Source organism: Emydura macquarii, unplaced genomic scaffold (genome assembly GCF_026122565.2).
Source record: "Emydura macquarii macquarii isolate MOO-44397 ecotype Brisbane River unplaced genomic scaffold, CSIRO-AGI_Emac_v2 contig_2205, whole genome shotgun sequence".
NCBI lineage: Eukaryota > Metazoa > Chordata > Testudines > Chelidae > Emydura > Emydura macquarii.
In genome coordinates this window covers 1229587-1249842 of record NW_027132342.1, presented here as the reverse complement: position 1 = coordinate 1249842, position 20256 = coordinate 1229587, and the positions used below count along the sequence as shown (strand labels likewise).

At 40.0% G+C, this 20256-nt stretch overlaps 1 protein-coding gene across 7 annotated transcripts in view; it reads left to right on the top strand.

Annotated features, from left to right (window-relative positions):
- Positions 1–20256, top strand: part of EPS8 (EGFR pathway substrate 8, signaling adaptor) — a 198716-nt gene that overhangs the window by 17988 nt on the left and 160472 nt on the right. The window contains exons 1-2 of one of the 7 annotated variants that reach the window (XM_067559150.1): positions 1417–1958; positions 5052–5089. The exons of 5 other annotated variants lie outside the window; for them this stretch is intronic. The gene's annotated coding sequence lies outside the window, so the exon portion shown is untranslated. Of the gene's footprint in view, positions 1–1416; positions 1959–5051; positions 5090–20256 lie in introns of those variants that run through there. One more of the 7 variants, XM_067559147.1, reaches the window with a different exon arrangement.

Here is a 20256-nt window from a genome sequence, read left to right as displayed (position 1 = left end):
GAGGTTTTGTAACCCTACTATTGTGACTCTGGATGTTCTTATTATCCATGTTGTTATTAGCAACTAGGAGCTCTGGTCATGGACTAGGATCCCATTGTGCTAGTGCTGTACAAACACAGAACAAAAAGATGGTCCCTGCCCCAAAGAGTTTACAATCTAAATGTCCATTTCCTTTTTGAATCCTCTTAAACCATTGGCCTTGGTAACCAACGTTTAAGTTCTCTGCCTTCATTTTTCCCATTTGTAAAACAGGGATAGTATTTACCTCTCCAGGATTTTGTGGTGATTATTTAGCAAATGTTTGTAGAGCCTTTTGAAGATGTAAAGCACTACATAAGTGTGAAGTATTATTATTTTTCCACCATTATTATTTTTACTGGTTCATCCTAATTGCAGCAATAAAGTTCCAATGCTAATGGCAGTAATATACTTGTTCTAGATGTTGACTGGCTTTCATGGTTATTAGGCTCCTAAGAGTTTCTGCCTTTTCATTGCTTCATTCAGGAAATGAGCCTTAAAAATATTGAGCAAGATAGGTAGTCCATCCTGCAGGTCTCCTTCCACTTGGGATAGATATATCCTCTTGCAATCAAGTCTGTATATTTTTCATGCAATGTAGCAATCTTTCAGCTTGCTGTGATATCATCCTTCCACACTGAATCTAGTGCCTCCATCATGGAGAAACAAGCAAACAATGAAGATGTTCAGGGTGATAGTAAAAGTGCTGGTCAAGTCTATAGTGAGGGCAGAGGAAATGAGCAAAGCTCTCTGTTACCTAATCATTGTGAATTACCTATATGGCTTCAAAAGTACTAGAACTCCACAATGGGAATATAATAAAACCTTTTCTGGAACATGTACAGTAGCAGCAATGCACAGCTGTACAGTACTAACTGGAATGTGGTCTATGCCAGGGATTCTCAACCTTTTCATTTGAGCCTTCCCCACTTCCCCTGCAACATGCTATAAAAACTCCATGGCCCACCTGTGCCACAACAATTGGTTTTCTGCATATCCAGTAGATTAAAAGCTGTATTAAATTGATAGTTAAGCGCGCGCGCGCACGCGCGCGCGCACACACACACACACACACACACTAGAAAAAAAGAAAAGGATACTATAGGTACAAAAATAAAAAACTGAATTTTATTTTTGTTTTACTTACTGTGAAACTTGTTGCTGATGCTGACTCACAGGCTGGGAGGCCAGCTGAGGTGAGTCAAAGGGTGGAGGAGGCGCTCCCTCCCTTCCTGTGGGTCTGAAGCCCAGTTTATTTTGACAGATCCCCTGAAACCTACTTGCGGGCCCCATGGGGTTGTGGACTTCTGGTTGAGAACTGCTGGGCTATGCCATTGTGACAGAATACATCACTGTATTCATACTCAAAACATGATTGTAATAATCTTTGTACAAATATGCCTTGTAAAGTATCATTTGAAAATGAATACCTCACTGGTCAATAGTATCATGGTAACGTATGTAGCAATGTTATATGTGACATTATGGACATAAACTGAAATCATGACTGAAGTGTGTTTAACAGACAGGTCCGGTGAGTGGGTAAACACGTTTCTCAAAGACAAAGGACAAGTTGACACTCCGCCAGGTATCATCAAAGCTGATAGGCCATCATCTATCAAGCGGCCATTCTTTGGCAAGGAAAGGGGGCAGGAACAAGCAGATCTGCATCTTAAGCAAACAGTTTAGCGATCCTCCCCTCCACCTCCATCAGACTCCATGTCTCCTTGCTCTCAGCTGGAAAGAACTTTATCTAGGGGATCATTCTCAGGAAGATGTATTTCAAAGAGTGACACCTATAAAAGTGAGGGCAAAAGCACCCCTAGCTGTGTCCCCATATCCATTTCTCTTGAACCTAAGAAGACAAAAGAATCCAGCTCTTTGACTTTGGGAGTGATCCTGAGCTGAAGATTGGTCAGTAAGGCTGTTGGAAGGATATGGTAAGAAATTGACCTTGAACAAAGCCTAGTTTTGTAAAGTTTTAATAGTAGGAAGCATTTTATCTTTGTAAGAAAAATAATCCTTTCTGACTTCAATACCTTATTATTTCTACTCAGAATCTATGTCTCTCTAATTAAATAAGCCTTTTTTGTTCTTCAATCAAAATGAATCTAGTGTTGTGCACTGTGTGGGTAACTCCATTTAGCGTGGCAAGTTATTGTGTATATTGTTCCCCTATAGGGACAATGAACCTTTTATTATTGAACTGTCCAGGAGAGGGCTGGATAATGCAGTACAGAATACACCTTTTTTTTTTGGAGGAAAATCCAAGACCGGGAGTGTGTTGGGTCACCCTGAATGTAGTACCCGAGGCTGGTGGAAGTCAGAGTGTGACTGGAGTGTTGCTGCAGGCTGCAGCTATACACAGACACTCATCTCAGGGTGTGACTGGTATGCTGGAAGGCTTTTTGTGAGTGGCCTAGGTAGGAGCTATAGCAGCAAGGCACTGTAAGGCACCCAAGATTGCAGGGCAGGGGTGACGCAATCACTCAGTGATCTGGATTGCACCCTGAAATGTCATAGCCATCCAGTATTCAAATTAATTGGAAGCCTGCCATTAGCAGTTGTGGTCATGATGGTGGTATGTAAGAGATGGATTTCTTCTATTTACCTATTTTTTTAACCTTTTTGAAATATTAGTGATTGGAAATGTGGGGAAAAAGACATAAATATTAGCCTTTGGGTTTTTTTAGATCTGTATTTGTGAAACATCCACAGTTTACTGCTGAGCTATTTTTATTAACATTCTGGTTTTTATCACATGTAAACAGCTTGTGAAAGGAGAATGAAAACACTGTCTTTAAGCCTCTGAATTCCAAATTCAAAGAAGAGAAAGGAAGATTGATTCCAATGGGCTTGAAGATAGCGGGTCCCTTCACCCCATTTAAAAAAAAATAGTGACATAAGAGATAAAAAGAGCTAGCCTGAGGCTACTGAAATATTGGTTGGATTAGCAATTCTTGCTCATGTAGAAAACCTTTCCTTTGCTATCAGCTTTGAACAGTACTACTGGAACAGTGACATTTGAAACTAAAGGGAATGAAAATGTAGTAGAACTCTGAATTGGCAAGTTAGTGGCAATCTTCCCAAGCCATCTCTGTTCAAGAATGCTGTGGGGACAAGAGGGAATGAGGTAATTACAACAAAGGGAACAATTTGGTTCATCTGTTTTTATAAATATATCCTGAGGATTTGACTGAGAAAAAGGCCACTCAATCACATTAGAAGACTTCACAGTATTATTTTGTTGGAATATTATGTATGGATTAATGATAATAAAATAGTTGTGCTTTGATGGAGATTTGTATATTAGATATTTTCATTTGTTATGAATATTGAAATGGGAATGTAATGGTTTTGCATAACAGAATGCTTTGTGTAACCTGTTCCAACATTCTTAATGGCTGATTATGACTTCTTGATTTTAATATGGGTGTTATGTTAGAAATGAACAATACTTTTTAGTGTACTCTTTTTATTGAATAACCCATGTCTGGAGAGAGTGACTGTAGCAAGTGATCAGTTACTAACTGTATTTAATACCTGATCCATAGCTCATTGACATCACTAGGAGTCTTTCCATTGACTGCAATGGGCATTGAATCAGGCCTATATTGATGGTGTGCTATTGACAGATAAGTGAGTGATTGATGTAGTAAATTGCAGGAGGTCATGATTCAACCTATATCATCGCCTGAACGGTGGAACATCATATCTCTGTAAAGCTGACTTGTAAAAGGAAAAAAGTATTTGTTTTGATTCCTATTTTGCTTGGTTATGATATATAAACAAACTTTCAGGCCACCTTTGAATGTCATTAAGCAGCAAAACAAGGTACACACCTGTTTATTTTTTTTCTCTCTCTCTTTATACTCAAGCATGAGTTGTATAGCTGAGAAGTCATTTGACTTCCAAATCAACATAGCTAAGAACATAAAGGTGTGGGATGTGACACTTATGCATCTTTATAATCAACCCCTACAACTTTAGTTAAAACAGGGAGCTGAACTCAGACAGGTTTCAAACACAGCTAGCATGTCCTTTGAACTGCATTAACATATGTTAAGTGGTGGATTTTTGGCTTCTGTATTCAGTAATCTTTTCTTTTCCTGAGAAACTGGTGATCTTTCATTTATATCATGGTTAATAAAAACAAACAGTAGTTTTTTTTAGAGTTATTTAAGAATGGTGGTTCTTTTCCCTAGCCTATAGTAGCTCAGCAGATGGAGAGGAATATTAGTGTTCTTGCTGTATTTTTATATGTTATGCGCTATGACAACAACTAACTTTTGAAGCGCAGAAAATCTGCCCAAGGGTCCCTCATATCAAAGTATAATATGAAATGCAGTTTTTAATAAGAGCCTCTCATACATTTACTGCATACTTTAAGTGCATAATTTTAAAGTTGTGTGTGTGTGTGTGTGTGTGTGTGTGTGTGTGATGGAACCTGGTTAATCCCTCGTTTGCACGAAATATTGGATTTCTCCCCATCTGTCAAAGAACTAATGGAGTGCTGTAGCAAGGTCTTGCATTACAAGAACATAATTATTTTTTAAAGGTGATATTACAATATATTTTCTGGCACCTCATGCAGTATAATCATACATAAAATGAAATGGCCAGTGTTAAAACGAATGCGCAAAGTGAGGCCGTTTTTACTGTTCATTTACTAACTTGCGAAATTAAGTCATTTGCCGTGGGCCTTCCAGTCATTAATATGAGGTTCTGGTGAGCTGCACTGTATGTATCTATCTGGCGAGCAAAGGAATGATGACTCTTCAGAGAAACAGCTGCCTCTGACATGACAATTCTTTCCTGTACTGTCTCTTTAGGCTTTGCATTTGGGAGTGTGTAACAAAAGGATAATGCATGTACTGACCCTCTTAATGAATGCAGATCCCTGTCTGAGCTGTGGCCATGTGATCAACCCCTCAGCAGGCAAGAAAGGTGTTTTCCAGTGCTTGTGTATCAGGCTGTCTCTCGTAGCCTTGAATTGACATGCTCTAATACTGCACTCCGTTTTGTCATGGCAGGTCTGTAAACCTGATTCCCTTCCTCCTCATACACACTGGTAAGTCTTGTACATTAATAGGCTTTGAATTAAGGGTTTAAAGTTTTGAGAACTGAGGAAAAATAGGGAAATTCAGACTCCAGGCTGTGCTTTTTTTTTCTTTAACTGTGCATCTGATTGTTACAGAGCATAAGGTGCATAACTTTTTGCTCAGACAGGTAGGCACAGTGGGACAAGAAAAGGTAAGGATAGAGGAACTCAAACTTAGAATTCTCTTTTGGTTTATTATTTAATATTTGCATTGTGGTAACACTTCAGTTGTACTAGGCAATGCATGCACAAGTTTAACTGAACTTTATTATTTAAACAGTGATTATTTTTAAAACACTAAAATAGCTTTCATAGACTGTAAAGCCGGAAGGGACCATTATATCCTCTAGTATGACCTCCTGCATAATGTAGGGTGTAGGCTTTTATCCATGTACCCCTTTAATGAGCCCAATCATTTTGTGTTTAACTAACATCTCTTCCCGAAAGATTTTGATTTGATATCAGGAGATGATTCCAGTGATTACTCATCCGCATTGTTAAAAAATTTGTGCCTTAAAGTTTCAATTTGTCTGCAAGTTTCAACAGTTAAATACCTAAATGGTTCATTGACACTTCTATAGATACGTCAGGTTTTGCTGGTTATGCTTCAGTTGCATCTTGGGACAATATTAAGGAAATTAGGAGTAAGGTGACTATCCTGAAGAGTAAAATTTTTGCCCATGCTGAAAAATATAAAACAAGCTAAGTTCAGATGATTTGTCTCTTTTCCTCTCCTCCTCCTTCGCTTCTCTCCCTTCATTCTCTGTCTTTTGTAATGACTGCTTTCATGCCTCCTGTGTCTTTTCACTGTTCTGGTGTTCCTGACACACTAGATTAGACTTTCAGTAGGAGCACTGGTGAGGTCATGGTGATTCTCGGGTTTGAATATTGTGAAAAGAAGTAGGCCTACTGGGAAGTAACGTTACCTGCTGCTGCTACTGTTTTGTTCATTCATGTTTAAAATGTTCTCTGTGCTCAGATACAGAGACTTTACCCAAGGACATACAGTTTAAAAGCAGGTGACAGTAGAGGGATTGGGAGTTATGGGTCCTGGGATCTCTTCTATCTCTGCCCCCGACTCACTGTATGAATTAGGACAAATCACATACCCATTCTCAACCTCAGTCTACCCTTTGGAAGTGGCTGTGTTTCACTACCTCTCAGGGATGTTCTGAGTCTGACGTACAGTTTGTAACGTGCTTTGAGGTCCTTGGTTGAGGGGGGGGAAAAAAGCTAAGTGCAAACTAGTGCTGGGTCAAATCACTTCTGCCATGGAGAAACTCATGAAAGGGAGGGCTGTAGAGACAGCAACCCCAGGGAAGAATAATTTAGGGTCCCAAGTAGTTTGGACGCCTCCCAACCTCACAGACCTTGGGGCTATAGGGAAGGGCAGATTCCTAGCAGCATCATATGTTTGATATGATAACTACCCTGCTGGCTTTAGCAGGAGGTTTATTGTCCTTGGTTGGATCTCCCTTGCAGCTGCTCAGTAGCAGCCACAAACCAGACTCCAGGAATTGATGCTGCTTCCAACAATATAGCAGCTTGGATGTCCACAGATGGTGTAGGGATGTGCCACAGAGTGCCCAGTTCCCTGCTTGACCTCAAAACCCCAGGGACCTTTCCCTCACAAAGGTTCGGTGGAGGGACTTCTTTGGGGTATAAGGGAGGGAGACTTAGTGCTATTCCAGGTGGCACTTCCTGCCCTCCTCCCCCTCACCCCACGCACACACACACACCCCTTCCGTAGGCAGGGAGATCTGCCCATGGAGGGGTCTCTTCTGCACTTCATATGCTGCGGGAATGTTCTAGGACAGTGTTTATACCTACCATTCTGCATAGAATAATGCAGGCCAATATTTTTTTCTCCCCAGGATGCAGATGACTTTACAAATGTTGCATGTTTGAATCTTGGTGTCATTTTGTGATACAGAAGCTTTTTTTCATAAGTCTTGGGATGGTGGATTTGTGCTCACTGATCTGAGAGCATAATTAACTAGCAGTTTCAGTCCATCTCAGTGCTCTCTGCTGTATGAACAAATTTTCCCCCTGGTGCTCCTGGAAATTCACTGGATCACTGGGAGAAAAAAAAGAAAAAGAAATTCCAGACCTTTTGGCCTTCATAGCTTTTTTTCTTTTTCAGGAAAATAACTAAATAGATTTAGTATGGATCAGTTTGGCAAGTTTTTCAATTTTCCTGCAGTTTCTTTTGGTTTTCATCTGGTGTTCATGTCCAGGAAAACAAAGCTGGTGACATACACGTTTCCTGTGCAGTTAATGTGTTCTTACCAATGGTGCAGTGGATGTGCTGTACAGACCAGATTAGGTAGCTTCTAGTATAGTTACATTCATATTAGAGTGCATGTGCCTTTTCTGAAGGAGTTCAGAGATTTTTCTTCCCCTCTGATGTTGCTAAGCAGAAATTACTTACTAAAAGAATGTGGTTACTGGTATCCTGGTTTGAAAGGCTGACTCTGACCATATGTGATTGGACATAATCTTTTGTCTTGTTGGAAATATGCAGTATAATACAGTGGTCAAGCATGGTGATGAAGTACATTTCCTCATTTAAAGTGCCACTGTCAGGATTAAGGCCACAATGCTGCAAACACTATTATTCACTTCATTCGCCTTGTTGAATTCAAGTCAATGAGAGTAATGTGCTTAGAACTAAGCATGCAGAGATACCTGTCAGATTGGGGCTCAAAATTTTGTGTCCAAAACCAAACAAATATCCCAAACCTTCTTTTATTTAGATTGTATTAATATTAAAGTAACTTTTAAAAAACACATTTTTCACCATTTATACTATTTTCCTTTTTTCTTTTTTTTTTATTGCACTTAAGTGTGGCATTTGATTGTATGCACATGAGAAACAGACCAATATCTGCAGTGTTTGAGTTGCAAACACCAGAGAGCAATGTTTAATGCCAAACAACCAACCTGTTTTCCTTTAAATAAACCAAAGCATAAAAACATTTCTACTAAAGTTACATTTTTTTGTAAAATTGTCTGCGGTTTAAACCACCTAACAGCAATCTCTCTCTCTTGAGCTTAATATTCATCTGTGGTTTCTGACAATGAGACACAATAATTCTTACATTACCAGAGGGCATAAAGTACTAAGAATTTTTAAATTGTTTCCGATCTTCTTTAAATGAAACATAAAAGAGAAACTGAAAATGGTCTCACATTTCAGTGCAGAGGGGTTGCTAGTGTTTTCACTGTATTCAACTCCACAGACGCTGGGGGAGGAATGGAAATTTGGAAGAGGATACAAGTGCTTACAGACAAGTGACACATTCAAAGTTATTGTATCCTGCTGAATTAAATTTGGGGATTAGTCTCTTTGTTTCAGGATTGTTCACTTTATAGACATCTGAGACCAGAATGTATCATTTTACATCCTTGCCATAAAAGAATGAAAGGTTGGATACTTAGAATTCCAAAAGCTAATTAATGAAATTCAATAGGTCATACTTGGTGTTACTATTGAATGTTGCCTTAAAATAGAATTAAACACTTTTCATTGGTAAAGGTATCATTGAGCTAAAGACCAGTCTCCTTGAAGTCAATTGCAAAACTCCAGCTAATCTCCAAGTGGCTAGGAATTGTCTCATGTTTTTCAGTAATAGGATGAAAGAAGAGGTGTTTGTGGCTGGATTAGTTCAGTTGTAAGTGATGTAAGATTAAAAAAATGGGAAATGTTGTGGGTGAAGGGGCAGAAAAGCTGGAACAGTCTTGTGGTAATGGAACAGAATCCATATAAAGGTTATACCTCTATGCACACTGCACTATGTGATTGATGGGAGCAGAGAGAGATTCCAGGGCTCCCTCTCCTGCTCCCTTGATTTTGGCAGCTAGTCTGTTTTCTTTCCGTTTTGTCTATTTCTAGTCCTGATCCTTGTGAAGATAGATTACATTTTGAAGGCTAATAGGTAATGCTGAAAGTTCATCACAAAATCCCCCCTGCATGCCTTCCGCCCCACTCACTAACATTTTGTTTTTCATTGGCTCCACTCGAGGGAACCTATTATTGTTCGTATTTAACATTTATATTGTGATGGTGTCTGGAGGCCTCACTCAGGTTGGGGTCCAAAGATATTAGGTATTGTAATCTGCTGTGTGTTTATACAGTCGCTGCCCAAAAGAGCTTACAAAAGAAAGGTAAATCTTTGGCCTCGGTTTCCTTGATGTTTGGTTGGATCCTTGGCCAATTCACTGCTTTGGGGGGATGCCACTGTTGCTGTGACTCATAAATCTGGAGCTACCACAAGCTCCAAAATGATAACGCTGCACCTCTGTTGAGCAGCCATCCTGGACAATTTTCACACCGATTAGCAGGTCAAGGTAAGCCCTCAACTTTCCCCAAACCTTTAAATCATACCTTTAAACCAGCTAACTCATCTGAAAACTACACACTGCTTTGTCTTCACTAGGAGTTTACCCTGAGTTAGCTGACTTGAGCTAGAAACGCATCTTTTTTCCTAGTGAATACAACGCCTCTTTGTTTTAAAACTAAAACTTGTCTTGCATGATCTGCATTAGGATTTTAACATGTTAGCTAACGTGTTAAAAATACACTTTTTTTCTTTCTTTCTTTCTTTCTAATTTAGACGTAACCTTTGTGGGTATGTCTATATAGCAGGGCTCGACAAACCCCGGGCTCCAGGTTGCCTTGGCGCCTAGAAATTTAAGTCTGGCGCCTAGTATTTCTCTGGGGGGAGCGGTCGCTGCGCTCCGGCCAGGGCGCCACCCGCCCATGTGGCAGGGCTGGGAGAGGGGAGTGCTGTGGCTGCTGCGCTCTGGCCAGGGCGCCCCGCCGGTGGGCCCACGTTGTGGGAGGGGCGTGGGGCCAGGAGGGGAGAGCGGCCGCTGCGCTTCGGCCAGGGCGCCCTGCCACTGAGCCTACGTTGTCTGGCTCCTTAATTTTTGGACTGACTCCTAGCTCCAAAACAAATTTGTCGAGGCCTGCTATATAGCATTGTAAATCTGGGTCTGTGGGACTCAGGCTTGTGGATCCCGTGTTTTCAAACCTGCACTTGAGTGTCCACATGATATCGTAAACCTGGGTTTACTGTTGCTGGACCCGGGTCTCACAGCCGCACTAATGCATCCATGTTGCACTACACAGGCCTTATGACTCAGGGATGTGGTTTGAGCTGCATCCACACAGCAAAATACAGGCTCGGACCCAGGACTCTGGCTCAGACCCACCCCCCTACCAGAGTCTTAGGACCCTGAGTGTTTGCTGACCTGAGTCAGACTGATTTGTGTGTGAACGGAATGAGGGCTTGAGCTCAGACCTGAGTCAGATGTGCAGTGTAGACATACAGTATGAGACCAAAGTCCTGGAGCTAAGTGGAGTTGTGTTTTTTCTCTAGCAAGTTGATTTATGTATTTTCTGTTGAATAAACTAACAGCAGTTTTGAGAGTGCCATCTAAGCCTGCCTGTCTCCTTTATCCGTATCCCCGTGCTTTTTACATGACTAGAAACTGTCATTACTAATTTAAATTTATCAGTACTAGAAATGGATAAGGCTTTTCATTTAAAGTACCCAACTTCAACTTGTGGTCCCAAGTGTAATGAAATTGGTGACTCTAATCTCTAACTGTCCAAAGACTCAAGGCTAAAGCTTGAGCGATGTGCTGAGCTGCAGTTCTCAAATTCAGTGCACATTTCAGATGGGATTGGCCTCTTAAAAATCATTATCTCGATGATGAATGATACACTCAACCACAAAGTGTTAATAACCTTAAAGCGGTTTTTTTGTTGTTTTGAAGGAGAAAACTCAATATGTCTGACCAATTTAGCCTCTTTCATGTACACAGAATGGGCTGTCTCTGCACAGATAACCTAGACCCAGGTGGGTGACAGCATGTTGGAACTACTCCCATTGTGTAATCATCTTGATTCTGTGGAACATTCTGTGCTACTCCGAAATCACATGATTAGTGTAGCCACTTTTGCTATATACCTTTTTTTCTTTTGCCTCATAACTTGGCTGAAAACATTTTATTTTCCCAAATCATTTGGCATACAGTATGAAATCTCACTTAAGCTAAAAACCAGCATTTTAAGATGTGTACATTAAAATGAAAGCAAAATTCTGATGGGGTTTTGTTGGTTGTTTAGTTTTTTGCTACTATACCTTAAAAGCAGTTAGTCTCATTATTCAGTTTTAGAAATTAAGCAGTATATATTTTCTCCATTCATTTCCATTTTTCATTTGAGCCCAGATAGTGTACCTTGTTCTCATCAACATCTAAAGCAGACAGAGTCATGAGTAATTTACAGACTAAATAGACAATATTTGGGAGTCCGTAAAAAGAATTTGGTTTAAGGCCAGATTCAAAGGGTCTCTCAGTGCCTTGCTTAGAAGTTTAAAAAAGGCTGGTGTCATTATTTACCTGATGGTGCGGTTGGCTTTCAGGAAGGACAGATTTTAATCAAGAGAGTGGACACAAGGCATAGGAAGTTCCAAACGGAGGGTGTATCATGGAAGAAATTAAGCCTAAATTTTCAAGAGTGACTAGTGATTTTCAGTGCCACAGTTTTGAGATGGCTAACTTGAGACACTTCAAAGGAGTCTGATTTTCAGAGGGTGAATGTTTAGCTCTCGCAAGGTGTCTTGGCATTTGGTACACAAAATGGAGGCACTCAAAATCCATTCTTTAAAATGTAGACCTTTAGTTGTAAGCTCTTCATGACAAGGACCATGTCTTCCGGTGCACTTGTACAGCACCTAGCACATTGGGGCCCTAATTCTGATTAGGACCTGTGGGCACCACGGTAATATAAATAATTAATACTATGAGTGGAAAAGGGTGTCGAGATGAGAATGAGAGAATAGTTTTACTCCATAGAGTCCACAGCTTAGTTGAAATTTTATATTTGCCTTGAAAGGAGGTACCATCTGTTCTTCAGAAAGGCTGAAATATGCAGAAGCATGTCTGGTGTTTGGCAGTTAGTTATATTTCCACTTTTTTTTCTATTTATCTCAATGAATTCTTTGAGCCAATTTTTTTTTTTAAATACATAAATACAAGCCTAGAGCTCCTTCTTCAATGTGAGTTTGACCATTTTTGATCTGCCTGTAATGGTCAAGGCAGTGAGAATAGTGAGTTGAACTGAATTCTTAATATGTTTAAGGCTGTGAAACCGATCTGACAAAAGATATAATACTCAAAGCTATTGACAACACTTCATTCCTAAATTAGCACATGGTTCTTCTGTTGCCTGGGTCTTTACAACACTTGGAGAGCATACACTTTGAAATTCCTCTGTCTTGTTGATTTGTTATTGTCTGAGTTATGATCTGATGCTTGTGAGACCTTTTGAACACACACATCAAACCACAGCAATAATGTCATGCTCTGGTTTGAAATGATGATGGCTAAGAGAGAATCTGAAAGTGACCTACACCTAGTATCGCTAAAGGAGATAGTAATTGCTAGGTCAAGCTTAAGGTTATTAATGGATCAGTGTGGGAACTCTACTGTCTCCATGCAACACATTTACTCTTTTTGTTGATGAATTTAAGAGCTGCTACCATCTATTTAACTATCTACCTTTTTAAAATAAAATTATGATTCTGCTAACCTCTGGTCCACCAGCTCAGAAGTGGTCTATTCCTGTCTTGACATATGGATCTTTCAGGAAGAATAGGGAACTTTAGAGGGTCTTAAAATTAACCAGACTTTTTTCCTTTTCCAAGAAGAGTGTTTTTTACCTCAGTCATTTGGTCACTTGGCCAGTTTGCACAGCTTCTTTTCTTTTTGCAGCAATAACACTAATCCCTTGCGTTTATATAGCTTCTTTCATCCCAATGGATGCCAAAACTCTTTACAAATGTACATACAGAAATCAGTTTCCTTTGTTAGGGAAATGCATTGGCTCCAAACAGATCACAGAAGCCTTACACATCAGTTTTCTGTGGGAAGTCAAAGAAAATGCTGCGTCGACTGGAAAATGCATGAGGAATTTTTAAAAGGCTGAATGCAAATGTCCTAGATGGAGTTTGGCTGTGGTACCTGTACTTTTATCTCTTTCTCCCTTTGCTCCCCCAAAAAAATCTTGATTATAGCAAGTGGCCAGGGGTTCACTAAATTATTTCTAAAAGATGGCACCTTTTGTAGCCCAGTGCATTTCACCTTCACAGTAATGAAACACTTGCTCAGACTCAAACAGAAAAGGGTCACCAAGTAAAACACCAATGCTGATTTTTGTATAGTATCCAGGGCTTTCCTTGAAGGTCTCTTGTCCCATATTGACCATGTTTGATCTTACTTTAGCTGGAGGCCTGCTAAAATCACAGCCCATGGTTGCATTGCTGCAGGTAATTAGGCTTCATAGGCTTTGATAGTAAATTAAACAATATGATAGATTGTAAAATGCTTCTCTGTGTTGAGTCCTTTCCTGACCCACAGAAAAAGAGGGTCCCATAAGTAGGAAGATCTTCCCTGCTTCACCCAGATTTAATAACTTTGTCCCGAAAGCCTGAAGAAGAAAGCCTAGGTGAACAATGTGATGTTCATACCACTCCTGTCCCTCTTGCTCTCACAGTTAAAGTGTCAGAGTGCTCAGGAAAGCCTGTTTGGCCTGGGTCTGAGAGGATTGTTGTACTGTCAGTCACCATAACATCTTCACTTGGGTCTTGCTTTAGGTAGGCAGGTTGCATCTAGCTTTTCAGTTCCTTTGAAGCATGGGTAGCGGTCTCTGAATTTCATTAGAACTTTAAAAAATTGTAAATACTAGCTATAATAAATGCCCACTTAGGTGAATTTAAACAATAATTTACCCCACCTGTCATCCCCTGATATACAACCCTTCCCTCCACTTTCTGGTTGAATCAGGGATTGGAGCCACAGCTTTGGCATCTGATTAACTACTCAAAGCAGTATCAAAAAGCAGGCTGGGACTCTGCCCATGGAAAGAGACCAGTTTCTTCTCTCCTCCTCATAAGAACAGCCATACTGGGTCAGACTAATGGTCCATCTAGCCCAGTATCCTGTCTTCTGACATTGATCAATGCCAGGTACTTCAGAGGGAATGAATGGAACAGGTAATCATCAAGTGATCCATCCTGTTGCCCATTACCAGCTTCTGACAAACAGCAATCCCTGCTCATCTGGCTAATAGTCATTAATTGACCTCTCCTCCATGAACTTATCTAGTTCTTTTCTGAATCCCGTTTAGCCTTGGCCGTCACAACATCCTCTGGGAAGGAGTTCCACAGGTTGACTGTGCATTGTGTGAAGAAATACTTGCTGCCTATTTCATTTCATGACTCCCTAGTTTTTGTGTTATCAGAAGGAGTAAATAACACTTCCTTATTTACTTTCTCCACACCAGTCATGATTTTATAAACCTATATCCTATCCCCTCTTACTAGTCTCTTTCCCAAGCTGAAAAGTCCCAGTCTTATTAATCTCTCCTTATGCAGAAGCTATACCATACCCCTAATCATTTTTGTTGTCCTTTTCTGAACCTTTTCCAATTCCAATATATCTTTTTGAGAGGGGGGCGACCAGCTCTGCGTGCAGAATTCAAGATGTGGATGTACCATGGATTTATAAAGAGGCAATACAGTATTTTCTATCTTATTATTTGTCCCTTTCCTAATGATTCCTAACATTCCTCAAGTGAAGTACTGTGGGAGAAAGTTAACCCTTGGCATGTGACCACTTGGGAAGGTAGTTAATTATGAGCCAGTCACAGCTGCTTCTGAACAGCTATATTGGAGTGGGGGAATTTTTTCCTCACTTGTGAGCAGGTCCTGGATTGCTGCCAGATTTTGCCACCTTGTTCTGCTGACACTGGCTTTTAGCAGTAAGGTTTTGCTCAACTCTTCCTTCCCTTTGTGAAGAATCATGCAGCTCTCAGCTGCTGCTTTTTCTTTCTACATCAGATGCACATGTAGGAGAGGAGGCAGAACCGCACGCTGCTGTCTTCAGCGAATGAATAGGTGAGCAGGGTTCTAAAGAACTACTGCTACGATGATAAGGAGGCAACATCTGGGAAAAGTCTGGTGGCTATTGGAGGAGAAGGCACTTCCTTCTCTCATGTGCCTCTCAAAAAAACCCAGCTGCCTACAGCTCTTGTGTCTCCCTTCTGCTGTTCAGTGCCGTTTTGTGGCATCACTTCTGTCTCTAAGTAGCTGACAGGTTAAAGGTCCCTTCCCAGCTTACTCTCTGGAGGTTAGACCTTGTCTGTCTGTAATCAGAGTCCCAGACTCATGCCTCATTTTACACTGGTCTGCAAAACAATTCTTTAGTGTTCTTTTTCTTGTTTTGTCACAAGTTTCACACAAATAATGTAACAGAAACAGAAGAGTGAATCGGATACTTAAAGAAAAGGGGGGAAAGGGGGCAGAAATAAGAAATCTTATTGAAGGGAGTAAGTTCTTGTAACCCAAATGTAATAATCCTCCTACTGCATCTGATTAATGAAAGTAATTCCCTCCTTCCATTTTATACTTGTTACATAGCTTTGATCTAAAAGCAGCTTCGTTTTTAAGATACTAGTGTCTTCCATGCACTAGATCATGACAACTACCATCTCCCTTTGTGATATTTTAGGTGTTTATGATGTTGCTTGTTTTATTTCAGTTGATGATTCAACATTTATATTGTGGTAACACCTAGAGGCCCACTAGTTTGGGACCTCACAGAACTGTACAAACATAGAGTAAATGATAATCCCGTCCCATTTCATGAAAAACAGGCTGAGTTGATCACTGAGTTTCTAGCTGTATTGAATTATTGAGGGTTTTTTTGCTTTTCTTTACAATTTAGCGAACGGGTTTAACACCATCTGCAAGCTATTGTGTGTGACCTGTTGCCGTCTACATGCCAGAGTGTATTTTTTGGGGTGGATGATAGGGTTTCAGTTCCTGGTCTCAAAACTGCAGATCGATTTCCCCCTACCTCCCCCCATCCCATGGTATGTCTGCCAAGATTTGCATGGACCAATTGACAGTGCCAAACAGTGCTTCGTCACTGAGATGTCTCTTTTACTGCAATCAGTTTCTGAAAGCTTGCCATGTTACACTTAAGCTACATTAACCACAACTGGATCCCACGCAGAAGTGTATTAGGCACTTGTAAATATATTTACTTGTTGATTCAGTTCTAACTGTCAGCGTTGAGCATCAGATCTGCTTACAGAATTGACTGAAGGTGGTAGAACTTAGATACGCTGCTGCCTCATTGTCAAAAGAAGAATATATATCCACCCAATAGGCAGGAACATGGCCAATGAGTCCTGGAGGCTTGCACTTTTGGCATCCCCTGATTTTACACAAATGTGATAAGTAACAGGCTAACTTGATCTCCAATTCCACTAGGTTGGAGGAGGAAAGTTACTTGGACTCCACCCCTGTGGTAACTTGTGGGGAGATTTTTAAGAGCACAGAGGAGAATCAGATGCCCAACTCCCAGTGGCTGGCAACTCCCCTTTAGGTCTTTGAAAATCTTTCCTCTTGGACCTTGAAAACCTTAAGGCCAGTCCTGCCAATTGTTGTGGACTTGCTCCAGGTTAGGGATCCAGAGGAATTTATAATGGTGACTGGAGACTTTATTCTGAGCCATGTTTGTTAACTGAGTGTATTGTACCAGCTTGGAAACCTCTGGTAATCCATTCTCTTTGTAAGAGTCCCTGAATTGGGAGGCAAGTAGAAAGCATTTAAAAAAAACAAAAAAACCCAACCCTCCCCCCCACTGTGCGAATGTAATAAATGTGACTTAAAGCTCTTAGCAGGAAGGAAGTATACTGTGTTATCCACATTCTCACTAAATATTGTTGTTTTTGACAGAAGGTTGGGCATGAGGTAATGTTCAACATGGTTATAATTAGAAATGTGCTGTTGCTACCATGCTGTTCAGTCTTGACTTGAATGCAAATAACCATATGGGTAGGTAAAGCATAGTGTATATATCCCCAGGATATTGATTAGGAGTTGTCATGAAAGGCAGTAGATCTTTACCTCATACAAATTTAGATGAAAACACTGTTCCCTTACATGCTTCTGGAAATCTATTTTCTCTGCACGTTTGCCAAGTTAAATCTACATTATAACACGACTGGTTACAACCATGTTTTCATTGCAGTGTTTAAACATGGCTTTGTTTGTAGCAAAAATGAGGCCATAGTGTCAACAGTATGTGGTTGTGATGCAAACCACTTTTTTTTTTTTTTTTTTTGGAAACTATGTATCATTTAAGGGTTATAGCATTTTCATTTAATTCCATAACATTTTGGTGCAGAGTTTCACCATTACACCATTCTGGTGCTAGAGACAACAGTGGGGGCACTAATGGGTGAAAAAGTACAGGACTTTGTTTCATAATACCGTGATCCAGTGTTTTTGCCCACCACTGTAGCACTCCCACCATTGCCAGGACTGGTGAAGCCACATCATTGGTTTGTGCAAATGTGAGAGATTTCCCCCCACCCCAAAATGCTTGTGTAGAATGGCCCAAGTGACTCAGCCACTTAAATTCTAATTTCTGTAAATATATTTTCTTCTAGTCCAACTTTCCTACGTTGAGAAACTCTATGCTGCTGATGTTTGCTTTGCTGACCATATGTATTAATGCCACCACTCACACTAGGGCGAGTTAGTTAAAGTAATGGGCTAGGTTCACTACTATGTAAATATTTGCATGATTACTGTTTGCATGAGTAAATTTAGCTATTATGGCCAAGTATTCATGCATTTGGTCATTCTAGATCGAATGCGTCTTCTGAAATCTGAAATAAGATATGCTATCCAGCCTTTACCTATGTCTTCAATTGATTGCTGTGCTTGAAGAGGGATTAGGTGCGTTCAGGTTTTTCTTACATTGAAAGGGTTGGAACATTGAGATCCTGGTGTAATTTTTCTGGGATAATGGAGTAAATTGTCGTGTAACCCTGCCATGTCATGGTTGGTTGAGATCCTGCGGCGATATTTAGTGTAATGGATTAAGCAATGCTTCAGTTAATACAGTAATCTTTTATACAGAAAGATGCATTTATGGTTTGGAAAATAAAGAATCTTTTCACTATGAATTTAGCTAGTACTCTATTAATTGTCTGCAGAGAGGTGTAGCTAGTTCACATATTAGTTCTTTAGCCTGTCCCAGGACTCCGGTAAATAAATGTTTGGGCTTCTTATTTTTTTGGTAAGAATATTCTCTTTAAGGAGTGCAGACTTTGAGCCACAACATATTTACCATGAGATTTGAGCTACAAAAACTTTAAAGTCCAGATTTTCAATTTAAACTTATTGGCCATGCATGCCCACTTTCCAAAGAGCCAGTAAATCAGGCGGGTAATCTTGGATCAATTAAGCTTATGGTTAAACAAAAATTCAGAGAGTTCAAGGGCAGGAGGGACCAATAGATGGATGTCTTCTTTTGGTTTTAAATGTATGTATTTATTTTATTTTTGCCTACTATCCATTTTCCAGACAGAAGCTAGATTCTCAACACTTTCAGTAATCGATTGTGTACTTCTTTCTTTTTAAATTAAAGAGTACCACCAATATTGTTCACTACAGCAGTCTGAAAGCTCACATAAGCCTTTCTTACCGTGTCTGAAGTATAAATATGTTTTGATCAGATAATAGTTACACACTCACAGTTCAAATATATGATATTAGAAACAAAATTACAACAACAACACACTCCCTTGAAGTTCAGTGTGTTAAAAGGTATCAGGAAGATAGGGTGGCTTTTACACATGATTTTAGTGGTATCTTAGCTTGGCTTAAAACTCCCACTCATGAATGCTTACATTTGATACCTTTTAGACCCTGCAGAATTCTTCAATCTCCTGTGGTAACCTTCAGAATTGCATGATACATAGATTATTAAATATAGAATATAGAAAAATAGAATATAGATTCTATTAAAATATGTACCACTGAATAATCATTAAACCTTTAGATGGCTTGTGTTTCTTAAAAGATTAATCTTTTGGCTATTAGCTTCCAAGATAAAAAATTATTTTGGTTTAATAATAATTAGTCTGACGTGCTGAAGACTTTCATCTCTTTGACTTCATTGGGTGAGTGAGCAGGAGGGGAAGGAGATAAGGGTGTTCACTGCAATCCTTAAGGGAGTGACACTGGCCTGATCTCTAGTAGAGAAGCTTCTAATATCCAAGGAATATTGAGTTTGTTTCATATTTATTCTTTGAAGTACTTTCTAGCAAAATGTATGCACAAATAGACATTCCCAAAACATCCTTTTGCATGTAATTAGCATTCAGCACTCCACAGCTATAGTATGTATCACTGGCATTGGTCCCTCTTTTAGCTATCCTGGTTATAGACCATCATTAACGCTACCATTTGGTTCTCCATATGCAACAATCAACATAAACTTACACCAAGATTCTGCAAGGTGTGGGATCCTGTATTTCCTGCCCCACCCACTTTTAGAATTTCTCTGCTGCTTTTCTGTATACAGATCATGAACCTTTGCCTGAATCAGAGCTGGTTCATACAATGCTGCCAAACCTGCCCCACACTAAGGACATACTGAAGTGCTAGTGTGGTATTTTCAGCTCATGCTTAATGTTGTGTGATGTGGCATAAGCGACATTTTGTGCTAAGAGTTTGCTGGTGACAATAACTTGAGGAATGAGGGTGTTTCCCCTTTTATCCTGGCCTTGGCTCGACCCTGTTCTCTCTCCTGTTTACAGAAAACTTCATTCAACTGTCTTCCCCCAACTTCCTTCCCAAATAAACCAGTTTGGGACAGCTGTCTATTCTCCCCTGCAAACCTCATGAAAGTTGAACTTTCCCACCCAGCTGATATAGCACAAGAGTTTTTGGCTGGTGCGGTGCAGAGGGCTGTTTGCTGGATTTTGGTCCTTGCATGCAAACTAATAACTTTACAGGGACATACCAGGTTGGTGTGATGAATTGGGACTATCTTGGTACATCTAATGAATTCTGATTGATATTGTGAAGTTGTATTATGAAAATCTGCTGTGTCACAAGTGCCTTTATGTATATCAATCCACCCTAGCTTAGAGGGCCTGTAACATTTACACCCCAGAGAGATACAATGGAAAATACTTAACCTTAACGTTGGCACTTAAATCTCACAAAAAGTTATGCTAAAAAAAGCAGCTGCGTCGTTAG